Source organism: Bombus impatiens, unplaced genomic scaffold (assembly GCF_000188095.3).
Source record: "Bombus impatiens unplaced genomic scaffold, BIMP_2.2 scf_0064, whole genome shotgun sequence".
Classification (NCBI taxonomy): Eukaryota; Metazoa; Arthropoda; class Insecta; order Hymenoptera; family Apidae; genus Bombus; species Bombus impatiens.
Window position 1 is genome coordinate 635,588 of NT_176483.1, and position 14,019 is coordinate 649,606.

Sequence of the window (14,019 nt, forward strand, 5' to 3'; positions counted from 1 at the left end):
AAGGAGGAGGGCGGTTGGTTGAGACGCGGAGGTGCAGGCGAAGGAGAGAGAGTCCGTTGGGTTGGGTTGGTTTGCACCAGCACCACCAGCACCGACATGGCTCCAAGCGAAGGAGAGGATGGGGTAGGATGGCCGGGCCTCTGCTCGCTCGATAGAGGCGCGTCCCGTCGTCCCATGATTGGAAACCAAATCGCCGCACATCCATCCCCCTCCTCCTCCTCCTGCCTCCGACCCATCCTCTGCCTCAGCGATTCTCTTCCACCCCCGAGGACCCCCTGGCCACCGACTATCCACCCTTACTCTCAGTCCTCGCAACCCTATCCAGAGCTTACTCCCTGCAACTATCTCTCTCTTTCTGTCTCTCTCTTTATTTCCTATCTTTCTCTTTCCCTTTACATCCTCCCTTCCCTATCTCCCTCTTTTCTATATATCTGCTACACGCGCTCTTTCTCTCTCTTTATCACTCCCTTTCTCCATCTTCCTCTTGCGCCCTGCACAAACTAACTTCACCTTCCTCTCCGGCTACCTTCGCATCCACGTCCACCTCCACCACGTCCTAGCTCACCCTCCAGGGACGCTAATGTCGAGCTAAGTCCTTAAAACCCCTCAGCCGGAGGCCGGCGAGCCCGCAGACCGGAATGGCCTCCATAAGTAACCGGGTTTACACACCCCAAGACCCTATTTCTCACCGTGGAAAAACTGCAGTCAGCTCCGTTGCGAACGCCCCCCCGGTTCGCTACTCGAACCACCCTATAGCTCCGGTCTCGCCGATGCCGGATTGCAGATTCCGCCGGCGGGCCACGGTATCGACAGCCGCACCGAGACCGAACGACGCTCTCAAAGAAGATTAGGAAGATGAGCGCGGTGAAAAACGATGGAAATCTTTTCCGACGACTGCTTCGGCCGGTCCGGCCGTAGTCAGTTTTCGTTGGGCCACGGTTCAAACCGAACAGCGCAATGCGATCTTCGCGCGCCATTTGATTTCACATCGATCTCGATCGATAGACTCTTACCGGTCTCGCGTAGATTTGGAAGGATACTAGACATCGAAAATTTGAATTCCGTCGTATTTTTCATAGTTTCGTAGAAAAATCGTTTTTACGTAATTTGATGATTTAATACCTTTAGCGATTTATATTTTTCAAAAATATACCAATGTAGAAAATAATTGTCGTATAAAGTCACGTACTGAAAATATTGAATAAAATTAAGAAATAGTTACGAGGAATTATTTGCACAATTATTTACGTTGCTTCAAATTCCTTACGTTGATTTGAAGTTTGTTTTACGTACGTAAACCAGTTTTCCACCGAATCTTATTTCATATTATTTCCAGATTTTTAAATACGAAGAAATCAAATTTTTTTAAAATTGTAATAAAGAACAATTACAATTGGTACGTAAATGCTCAATTACCAAAAAACAAAAAAAAAATAATATTGACGATTAATTAGATAACCGGAGCATCGCTGAATGCAATCAAAATGGAGAATCAGATAAGGAAATACAAGTCGTGTCGCTGTGTGGGAAGATTTTCGAACGATATCGAGGGTGCAAGTACTACTGTCCTACCTCACGACGAAACTTTCCTTTAGTGACGCTGCTACTTTCACTTTTGCTCGTAATGTTTATGCAGAACACCGAAGAAACTTTCTTGAGGTGCAAGTGTACCGGTAACTGCAACGGTGAACGTGGCGCGCGGGGGATGAAAGGGGCGCAAGAGGGGTGCACCGCGAGTATACACAGTGACGGAAGAAAGTTTGAATCGAATATCCGTAAAAGAGGTATTAAATCGATAAGTTTGTCGGGAGTCTTGTCACTTTTGATCCACGTCGATTCTCATTTTTAACGTTTAATTAGTGGCGAGTGATTTAGATCGACGTAATGATATGATAATGATCGATGATCTATGCAAAAGCATAACTCTTTTTGTGTACTTGCTTCTTTCGTTTCTTCCAACATTTTTTACTTTCAGAGTGCTTTTTCCTCAAGACTCTTGTTGAATTATTTAAATAAAAGAATAAAAACATTTTTACCATTTTATAAAATGTTATAGAAATATCGTAGTTTATTATATGTTTATATCGACAAATCGAAGACTCGCAATTGAAATATGTTATAACAAACATTGTGTTATAAATAACAATTCGCACCTATTGATTAACAGTACACCGTAAGTAATATTTCGTGTTTATTAAAATGTTTTTAGAAACGAAACAACGAGCAACATCGACAAGCATACAGCAAGGAAAAGATATACTGGCATCGCTTCTGACAAAATGAAGCAACGTCGAATAAAAAAATCATACCTTCTGTACCATTTTGTAATGCGCAAATTACGTTATCGTTCGAAGGAAATAGCATTGATCTAAATAAAAACTTGATCTCGATGAAACGTAAAATAAATATAGGCGACTTCGAATTAATCAGCCATCGATTTTATCGAAAATTAGAAAATTCCGAAAAATGTCCCTCTCGATACGTTCTATTTTCGCCATAATTCCATAATTCATCTATAAAACGAACCAATCCTTAAAATCCATATCCATAAAGAACACGTCCAATCCAATGAAAACCAAAGGAAGCAAAAAGGAAAGATTAAACCCGAAAAGAGTTGAAACGCGCGCGACGTACGTATTCGAGAGTGAACAGGCCACATCAGAGGACGGAGAGCGGTTTAATATAGCCGGTTTCTAAGCAGCCATTAAAATGCTCAGAGACGTGTACGAGGCCAGTATTACCGCGCGTCCGTCCCGTCTGATCATACCTTTGAATCCGGAGGACGACTGCGATGACGGGCCGGGGAGAGAGGGCTTTATACCCGAAAGGGAGATCCGTCGAAATCGTGCGGCAGCGTGAAACGCTGCTCTCCTTAAAGGTACCTACAAGCGATACCAATATGTCCGTCGTCGCGTCGTTAGTGACGTTACTGGATGAGCAAGCACGGAGAGAGAGCCCGGAGGCGTTGAATGCCCAGAGGCCCGTAGGATATGAGACTCTGTTGGCCGCAGGATCCTCCGCAAGAGCCAGAGGAACCAACTCGATGGAACGTTCCTCTACCTTCGGCAAAGTGTATTGACGGCTAGAGCGACGTTCCAGCTTACGCTAAGCGGCTGTCCTCTCTACCATTTACGCCATCCCTCTTTCTCTCTCTGTACAGGGTGTACGGAAAATTGCGATACAGTTCGAAAAGGGATGATTCTTTGTAGAGAAATATAAGACACAAGCGAGAGATACAAGTATTCGTACGGTTGCGGCGTAGAAACAAAAAGAGATTTAATTTTCGTTTAATTTTTGAGAAATATTACACCGTATTTCGTATCTGACAATGTTCTCATCTCGTCTCTAGCGATTCGCATCGTTGAATTTAACAATGTGAAATTCTAAAAGATATAGTGAAACGTCAATAATAATTATTCGCGCTGTGTATCATTTTTGTCTCTAAATATATGTTTCCGGCAAACATGTATCTTGTCATTTTTATACGCATTTTCCAATTTCCTTCAAATTTGGCCAATATAATCGTTCCAGTCGTGCCTCGCTACAATGGGCGAAATTTCAATTGGACGAACGAAATATTTGACACGATACAATGTGGACTCTTCTGTATTAAGCGTGCGAATACTCCCTAGAGGCGATGTACCTTTCTCGATTTTCTCGAAAACGAGAATTCGTATCAAAAATTGTCATTCTCCTTTTCCGACTTACTTCATCACCCCCCTTCCGAGTCGTACCACGATTTACCGTACACCCTGTATGTCTTCTATCCTCCTCCTTTTCTTCATCTATCTATCTGGCCGTCTTTGTCTCGCTCGACCGCACGAGTGTGTACTCGAATCTTAGAACGTTGGATGCGTGGTCCATGCATGTGTTTGGGTACGTGGGTGCACGCTATTCCAGAGACACGTACACATACAGAGGGACGTGGAACGAGCACGTAGCGGAGATTCACGTATACCTACACACCTATAGGATCGTGGACGAGCGCGTGCATCCGTCTCGTAGGTCTCATAGGTCGAACCTCCTAGGTTCGTGCTGGAATTACGTCACGCTGCGCCGTGGAGGATAGGGCACGGCAAAGTGGAGATAGGACGGGTCAAGACGCTCCTATCGCCTCGGATGGCTTCGAAAGGGTTAAAGCGCTGTCGTGACCTCCTTCTTCCCCGTGCTCGTTCGACGAACTTGCGCGAGAGCAGAAACTTCTTCACCCGACCGGCCGGATTTTCTTCGAACTGACATGACGCGACGCGGGCCTTTGGGAACCGACCACGGTTCCTCTGCTTCCCTCGGCCCCGCTTGCCCTTAAAGAGATAACAGCGACGACACAGTGGCTTTTGTTTTACGGCAGATTACTGCAATCGCGCGTCTCAGTTGTGTAATGGTATTCTTCTTGGAGGTGGCAGTAGACGACGGTGGGTAAATCGACGATTGGATCTGCTGATGCGATCAACTTGGTGAAAAATGAACCGACTGTTGAGAATTAGCGAATACGTCACTAGCGAAATTTATACTCGAGTAGTATAGAGAGACGTGCTGTGGGACGTGTGTAATCGAAAGTCGAAATTCATCTAAGAAAATACTTTAACGAATACGTTGATCAAAGGGACTTACCACGATATATTTTGTATTTGTCATATTTTTATTCTCTTCAATTACTCTCAAAGTAACTTTGCTCGTATTCTTCGTCGTTCATCTAGAATATTGTATCGTTTCTCTAAAACATCGGTTTCTATTTCTTTACGAGTCAATTAATCCTTAACAAATCAATCGCATGCGCATTGCTTAGACTATCGATAAGAAAAGAACATATAGAGTGTTACATTTTTTTACCATCTACTCCATACGCATAATGATTAGAATGTTTTGAAAATGATAGAAGTGTTCTATGTTATTCATAAACGTAATTATAAATAATATAAATAACTCAACTACAAATGATAAAACGTAATTATAATTTAATAATATAAATAATTGTAATAATTCGCAGAGGTGTTTCTAAATTTATGTACAGGAATTTTCTCCTCTGTCCAGTTCTTTACGATTTTTATTGAATCGACGCAGTCTCCATTCAGGTTGCTGTTTCGTACAAGATGTAATGATAAGCTTAACAGAATTAATTTTGTTACACGCGACGCACGTTGCTGGACGTTCCCTAATTATAAGATATGAATGCGTGTAGTTACTCTTGAATGCTCGTGAATTACTCTCACTTGCCAATGCGTATATTACCGTTGCTAGGAAAATTTAGCGTTTTCTATCGAGTAATGTAATATATTACAGTATAAATATTCTCTTGTTCCACTTATTCAAAGTCGTGCATTTTGCCAAGTACTTAGACACGAGTAAAGCAAAGTTTCCAGTCGGACGATGACTAATTATTAACGTCTGTTAGAAAATTAATAAAAAGAAATTGCGCGTATTTTCTTCAAATCTGTCCGATATAGCGTACAATTTATGATATCGGCTATAAGCTGTCATAGAGTTAGGATTAAAATACCGGACATTAAATTAAATTATCAAGAGTTCAGATCAAGTTAACAAACTTTATGGTACGATATTTCAATTTGTAAAATGACGTAACTAAAATGATTCGAGATCATACTAGATAGATAAGTAGATTGAGAGCAAGTTTTATTTTAATCTAAAACATAAGACGTAGAAACATAAAAATTTATTGAACTGTAGCCACGTAAAAACGGTACACTTCTACATACCAGAACGCAATCCAAAAACCGACGATTAAATCGTACAATAGAAAGCATGCCAAAATTGACCCACAAAGCGTGTCGTAAATTATCTCGCCCTAATTTCATCCCCGAATATGCATTCACTCGGACGCACCGAAACACTTGCCAACGAAACCTCATTCCCGAAAAACGAGCCCCACCCTGGAGCCAGCGGAGAAGCAACAAAAATCATCGCGGTTTCGATGTCCTCGATTCGAAACAAGCACGCAAGTTCGAACGCAGAGCAGGGGAGAGAGAGAGAAAGAGGGAGAGAGAGAGAGAGAGAGAGAGTCGACTCGAGTCCACGGCGATCGATCGAATTCGGTTTCGCGGCGAGCCGGCTTTGCCGAAAGAAACTAACGTAACGAAGCGATTACCATTTCGACGCGACGAATCCATCCAACGATTTTCGCCCGAATATCCCAGGCTCGAAGCTCGCGCAAGGCGAAAGGTCAGCGCGTGTCAGTGAAACGAAGTTCGCGTTCGTGCCGTTTCCATTAATGGCGACAGACGCGCGCGGCCACCTTAGTGAGGAAGCCACGCACACAACGTGCCCAACTAACTAACTAACGAGCGAACGAATGCGATTCGAGCCAATGCAATTCCAACGAATACAAACGAACGAGCCGACGAGAAGAAAAAGAGAAAGAGAAAGAACGCACAAAGGTCGCAGGAACGTTCGTTGCTTGTCTTCCCCCGCAATGACTAATGAGACGGTGATGGTTAAAGGGAAATACGCCTGAATTGTACTATTCAATTTATTTGAATTGCGAGTGACAAACGGCGACGTATGGCAAAAGTTCGTTTGAAGTTTCGTGTATCGGTCAACGGTAATTATAATAAATATGTTATAATTACGATGGTATTATATTCGTATAATATCACGTTCAAATTTTCCACAGATACATTCAAAATCCGTCGCTTATTCGTGTCTTTCAAAATTTCATCAATAATATTAGTTTAATTAAATGCAAAAGGGTCCTGGGACACTTTTACGCACGATACCGCGATAGATCGAAATATATCACGCCATAATATCTAATTTTTGTAAAATGCATCTTATTTGTGAAGTTTTTAATGGTTCCTAGGTAGCTCACTTTTCCGTTTGTCTCTCCGTCTACGTGGAATTTTGTAAATGAAACTTTTATCCACTTCACGATCAGCTAGGAAGCTGAACTTTGAGACATGTTGCTCGCTTCCGATGACAATAGAACGTAATTTCAAAAAATTGATAACTAACATAAAATCCTGACACGATCGTATTGCAGTAGTTTAGTTGCAATCTTAGCGCTTTCAAAGACTCTCTAATTGATCAAATAGATCTCAAATTCATGATTTCAGTCAAATATTCTTCCAGTTTTACCTCGCAATCATTAGAGAATCGTCTTCCTTGGTTTTGTTAGAAATTCTGCATCCAAAATGTTCATCCAAGAGAACGGAAGAGCCGTTGGCCGAACGGATGATACATCGCGAGGTTCTTGCAATTAGATCGTTTTTATTTTCAGTAATACGAGTTCAACGATCGAATGATACTCTATTACATACTTACCGCATATATATATACTCAACGTATACAGGTTCCCTGTATATTACTGTTACACTCAATTACACAATGATACCTAACAATGAAAATTATTTTCTTCCTTTTAGTATTTTTTAAAATAAAAACCACTAAGAAATTTTTTTCAATTTATACTCTTTTTCTGTCATTGTGATCTAAATCATTCGCATCGTCGAAAATATCTCTAGTCCATGAAACTTATTGTATTTCAATCATTCGAAAAGATTTTGCAAAATCTGGGTCACCGATGAGAACCGTGACAGTTAACGTGACAACTGGTATACTAACAACGTAGCCCCCTGGTTCTCGATGGCGAAGAGGATTACAAAGCGGAAGGAGGGTTACGAATCAGAGGGGCTGGGCCGCGGTAAAAGTGTGTCTCTGTGACACGAGGGCTGACGTTTTGTTGCTGTTCCCCTCGATACCCTTCCCACCTCGTGCTCGCCCTCCACGTGGCCCCACTTTCAACCCGCCCAACGTCACTCAGACGTGAGGCAGGTTAGGGTTGTCTGGTAGGGCGGTAGGACGAGTCAGCCGATGTGTAAGGGGGTTTTACGACCCTCGACTCGTCGGCCTGTGGATGGGGTTTCCCTTCGTTCCCCTCGGTCCACAGCTGTCTACGTTCTACCCCTTCGTATCTATCCCCTTGTAGGTCGACACAACGGGCTCCATTGGGGTAGGTCATGCTGGCCCCATTATTATATTACACGAGGAATGGAGCGACCCTGAGCAACTCCTTAGCATGGTTATGGCCGACGGCGGTGGCAAGATTTTTTCCTTCTTTCCGCCTACTCTGCGATTTCGTGAAGTTTGCGTTTGAGAGGAGAAGAGTCGGAAGTTTTCCAGGAAGTCCGGTAATGCGGTTATTGTTGAACGAATGGTGAAGTTTGCGAAATGTAATTGGAGTTTTGGCTTAACGACGTTAACGTCTTTTGATGCCTTTAAGTAGAATTATTCCGTGATCAAGCGAACGCTAATGTCTGTGTTTATGTTGAATTTATGTAGAATTCTATAGAATTAAATTCGTTAAGAGGATTTTTGTAGATAGGCGTTTCTGCCTTTGTTTGTGTTTATAGTATTTAAGAATTATGAAATAGGTTCTACAAAGATTTGTATAAAGGAGGATTAGTTGCACTTATTATTCAAAATTAACACAATTATGCTAAATGAATACAATCATTTTTTAAACGATTATTACAATTCTTGGAATATCGGTTCGTAGGTTCGATTACGTATGTAACAAAAATGTAATACAATTTTTCTTGAATTGTAGAATTGTTTTATTCCATTAGCGATTCCATTCTTCCATAAAATTCTCTATAATAACTCGTGTCACTATGATTATGTGGCATTTAAATTTATCAATAATGACCTTTTTACGTTAGAGAAAATTGTTTGGTTTTTTCTCTAATTTAATTATTCAGCAATTTAGTCGCTTTGTATTTCGTACTTGTATTTCGTTTATTTTAAACCGACAGCTCTTTCGTGTTAATATTAATAATTAAAAATAACCTATTAAAATGCTTAGTACAATATTTTTATTTCTCCATTCAATCAGGATTATTTAATCCTGTAGAGTAATAAATTTAAACGTACATGTATGTGTCAGTGTCCTTCGGAAGTTATAATATTAGGTTGTCCGGAAAGTGTCTTTCTTTCGCAAACATGTTTTTTACAACAGTGCACCTTCGTAGAAACGAGAGACCAAGTCTGTGAAATGTCGCGGTGTTTATCTCAACAGAAGAAAATCGATCGTACGTAATTCGACGAAATAATATAAAACGAAAAACGTTGTACGTCTACTATTTCCTCATAAAACGAAAGAAACTTTTCGGACAACCTAATAAGTAAGTAGTAAATGAATAATGCAAAGAGTACAGACAATTTTCTTTGGCAAGCTATTTTAACCGGACGATTTACACTGTCCTCCGCTAATCTCTCGCTAAAACTCTATTAAGTTCCCTTAAAAGCTGTCGTTGAAAAAACTCTTTCCAAAGGCTCGTTCAGAAACTCTGCAACTAGACTCTTTTCCTAAACTCCAGCCAAAGATTCTTTTTCTATGATGTACCTATAAGTAGGTACTATAATCCACGAACGCGTTATACAGATTCATATCTGTAACATAGTTATATATTTTTAGATGTATGCACAAATTCGATTTTGCTTATAGCGGTTAATCAACGATAAATTTATAATGACCTATTTTTTTCGTAAAACTTCGATTCTCCTGTAGAATAAAATTTTCTTTGCATGTAAAAATAAATTTACATATTAGCTGCTACTTATTCCTTTCGTGACGGAAATTTCCTGCTTTTGTTTCTTAATTTCTTAGATTCTAATCACAAACTATACATTTGTTTCTTCATGTATTGTATTCATACATTTTTTCCATATATTGCTAATAATAGATCTAATTAATAACAAGAATTTCTTGCAAGAAATCCTTTTAGTTATCTCTTTCGCATGTTCACTACGTGTTCTTTGTTTATACTCTATCGATGGAGCCATTTTAACTTTTTATTAAATGTACACAAATTCATTCAATTACAAGCGAAATGTCACGAGCTGTGAAATTAAGTAACGCCAAGAAAAAGCATTTATTCGCGAAATAATTCTCAACGTTTCAAAATTCTTTTCCAGACGTTCCAAAATTCTTTTGCTTATAATAAAGGAACAATCTTGTCTTCGTATCTACATTACATTTTTAACTACTACTCTACTACAGAACGTTCTAATTTCCAAAAAAAAGACCTAAAGGTAGTGAAACGAAATTTTGGTGCACGAAATATTCAAATTCCACTCTATATTCATAATATTATTTCCCAAATCGCTAATAGAAAATAAGAACACTAAAAGAAGACTCGACGATCCCTTCTACGTTTCCCGAGAAACTTCATTTACAAAGAACCGTCCTTTTCTCCGCGTATCTCCTTCTTTCTCGGTGTGACGCGTTCCACTTTAACGCCAAACAGGCTGAACTTCATCGAAGAAAAATCGCGCGCGGTAGAATCGATGAGGGCGGCGACTCGGTCGACCCTGTTTCTTTCAGCGGAATTTCATGAACGTCGGGCGAACGCTATCGAACGTGCCAATTCATGGCGTACGCCGGGAAAGAAGTGCAAAGATGTGCAGGAGAGACAACGACTGGAAAACTACGAAATAAATAAGGACAAAAGAAAGGAAACGCATAAGAAGACAAAGAGAATAGGAAAGGCAGAGAAAGAGCGAGGGGAGAAAATTTTTCGGACGTCTTGCTCGACCTTTCACAGCTAAATTGCCGACGACGAGGGATAAAAGTTTGGCGTGGCGGGCAGAAAACTCTGACTGGTAACGAGACGTGGAACAACGAATTCCGATGCAGAGTGATACACGGTCCTGGCCCAACGCCAGGGTTTACGCTGCAAAATTGCACTTCCACCTCGGCCCTCCGCCACCACCGACCCTCTTTTTCACTCCCCGCCTCTCCTCCCTTTTCGTCTCTCGCTGTTTCGCCGTCTCCTCGATAATGCAACCTGCCGAGATTCCGCTTATCTACGACACCGATGCCTCGTAGGCCACTGTTCGCCACGGTTTCGACGCGGTTGCACGAAATTCGGGCATTATCTCGGCCCCCTTCCAACCCCCGACCAACCCTCTCGACCCTCGCTACACCACCGTCCGCAGCGAATATACGCGACGAAGATGGATCGTAATTTGAATGCAACCGCACGAGGCTCACTGATTTCGTTCAAGGACAAATTTCGCAACTTTTACGAGCTGAACTTCCCGACGATAAATTGCGGGTACTTTCGCGGAAATCGCTTTGGAATACGAGCCGTGTCGCGTTCTCAGCCGGATTAAACGAGGTTGGTGATTGGCCTCGTGCAAACGAAGAATTGTCAGTGGTTAAGGGAGGGAGGGGGTTATTATGTAATGTTAGGTGCAATTTCGGCATGAAATTGGCACTTTCAGAAGCATTGATGTCGTGATAGTTGGACGTCTTTGTGTAAGTCCTTGCGCTATTTACATTCTTATACGGATTTCTAACAGTGTGATAGTTTCTTACATTATTTTACAATATCAAAATTTAGAAAAATGTTCGTATAGCTCGCTTTAACAATTTCGTTATTGGTAATTTTAACATATCGATTCTGGTGTTTCAATTCGTTAGCACGTTGCAGAAATAGTTCATTCTTCGACTTTCTCTACGTTTTTCATGGAAATCTTAGGGACTGGAATAGCTGAGATTCGAATTCTTCTCAAAGTCTGAATTTAGTCTAACATTCAGTCGATAGAATTTTGATCAAGCCTGCCACCGTTCGCAGAACTCAATTTGCAAAGGAAGTTTCATCGTTGAGTAGAGAAAATCCAGTGTCAACTGCGAGATAATACTCAAATTCCTCTCGAAGATATTGTCGTCATTGGCCCAGAATTATGACACATCGTGCATGTGGTGGAAAGTTTTGTAATTTCCCTTCGTCGTTCTCCGTTACAAATGTGGCCCGACTATCTAAAGTCCTAACGGAGTTGCTGGAATTATTCCTAAACTTGCGTTACTATGTATTTAAATAGTACCAAAAATTCCTTTGGTATCTTCCTACACCACTGCATTACAAAATATTAAATACTCCTTCTTACAAAATATGTCGTATCGCAAAAGGTTAATAAACACTTCTTCAGTTAAAATATAAGCCTTTCATTCTCGTAAAAAATTAAATATACAGGGTGGTTGGTAACTGGTGGTATAAGCGGAAAGGGGGTGATTCTACGCAAAAAAAGAAGTCGAATATATAGAATAAAAATGTTTCGTTTGAGGCTTTGTTTTCGAGAAAATCGACTTTGAATTTTCGATCGGTACGCGTGCACTTTATCGCTTCTCGTTGTAACGGATCTCACTGTAGATCGTTGTCTCGATTGACGTTATTTTAAAAATTTTAAAATTTTAAAATTTTGAAATTTTAAAATTTTGAAATTTTGAAATTTTGAAATTTTGAAATTTTGAAATTTTGAAATTTTGAAATTTTGAAATTTTGAAATTTTGAAATTTTGAAATTTTGAAATTTTGAAATTTTGAAATTTTGAAATTTTGAAATTTTGAAATTTTGAAATTTTGAAATTTTGAAATTTTGAAATTTTGAAATTTTGAAATTTTGAAATTTTGAAATTTTGAAATTTTGAAATTTTGAAATTTTGAAATTTTGAAATTTTGAAATTTTGAAATTTTGAAATTTTGAAATTTTGAAATTTTGAAATTTTGAAATTTTGAAATTTTGAAATTTTGAAATTTTGAAATTTTGAAATTTTGAAATTTTGAAATTTTGAAATTTTGAAATTTTGAAATTTTGAAATTTTGAAATTTTGAAATTTTGAAATTTTGAAATTTTGAAATTTTGAAATTTTGAAATTTTGAAATTTTGAAATTTTGAAATTTTGAAATTTTGAAATTTTGAAATTTTGAAATTTTGAAATTTTGAAATTTTGAAATTTTGAAATTTTGAAATTTTGAAATTTTGAAATTTTGAAATTTTGAAATTTTGAAATTTTGAAATTTTGAAATTTTGAAATTTTGAAATTTTGAAATTTTGAAATTTTGAAATTTTGAAATTTTGAAATTTTGAAATTTTGAAATTTTGAAATTTTGAAATTTTGAAATTTTGAAATTTTAAAAATTTTTAAATTTTTAAATTTTTAAATTTTAAAAATTTTTAAATTTTTAAATTTTTAAATTTAAAAAATTTTTAAATTTTTATTCTATATTTTCGACTTCTCTTTTCGCCCTCTTTCCGCTTGTACCACCAGTTACCTACCACCCTGTATAATACTAGAATTTCACTGAGTGCCATGTCTTACGTCTATTCCTGAGCAAATAAACAAAGATTTTTTAAATATATGTCGAAGATGTAGAGACATCGGACTCCAATATTTTGGTCTAAACTATTTATTATAGCTGTACTTAAATAATAGAACTTAGAAGTAGTTGTTACGATACGATCTGATTATGTTTGCCCGAGATTTGTGACAGTGGGCTTGGGCTCGAGGTGACACAACTGGTCGCCGAACGTAGTCACGGCCACGGAATGAACGTTTTTACTTAACAGTAGAAGTACCAATACACACGCTGTATTAACAAACAAGCCCCGGGCAGGAGAAATGACGGCTCTACGCGGGTCTGCCTAGTAACGGCGCCTGGAATTTTGTCGATATCCCCGGTCAATACGCAATTGACAAATGTGATTGTGTCAGTCTTTTATTCTTGTGATCATCTTGGAGAGTTTACACAACGTCCTGTCAGTCAGTCGGAAAGATACCGTGCATCACAGCTAACGTCACTTTGAGTTTCAAAACATATTCAATCGTACAAAGAGTTTTCCCGTTGACCGTGGATTCGTTTGAGCCTAAGAACATTGTCTTTTTCTTTAGGAGTGTCTAATTACCACGTTAAATTGTTAAACCCTGTTAAATCAACACTTGTACATATAATTGTAAATATAAACCCCATTAAACAATTACGATGGCTTGTCCTAATGAAGATACGCAACGCGCTCCCGTGACTAATGTCAACCCGATAAACCCGACATACATATAACCTATGGGTAACACATAATCTTTGAGTTTAGGTAATTTCTAACAAAAACAAAATATATATACACAAACAAACCTTAGAACTGTGACATTGTTCTTGTTAGATAGTATAATTTTATTAAATCAAACAACGATACTCTCATCCTAGCAAATAATTCGCTATCAAAGTTC

At 38.9% G+C, this 14,019-nt stretch overlaps 1 long non-coding RNA gene across 1 annotated transcript; it reads right to left on the reverse strand.

Moving 5' to 3' along the window:
- Positions 1 to 4,872: 4,872 nt before the first annotated feature.
- On the reverse strand, positions 4,873 to 13,534 carry LOC105682070. The gene is made up of 3 exons (XR_001102788.3): positions 13,380 to 13,534; positions 7,678 to 7,682; positions 4,873 to 4,883 (listed from the first exon to the last, which is right to left on the reverse strand). It is a non-coding gene; the product is annotated as an uncharacterized LOC105682070 (long non-coding RNA).
- Positions 13,535 to 14,019: the final 485 nt, after the last annotated feature.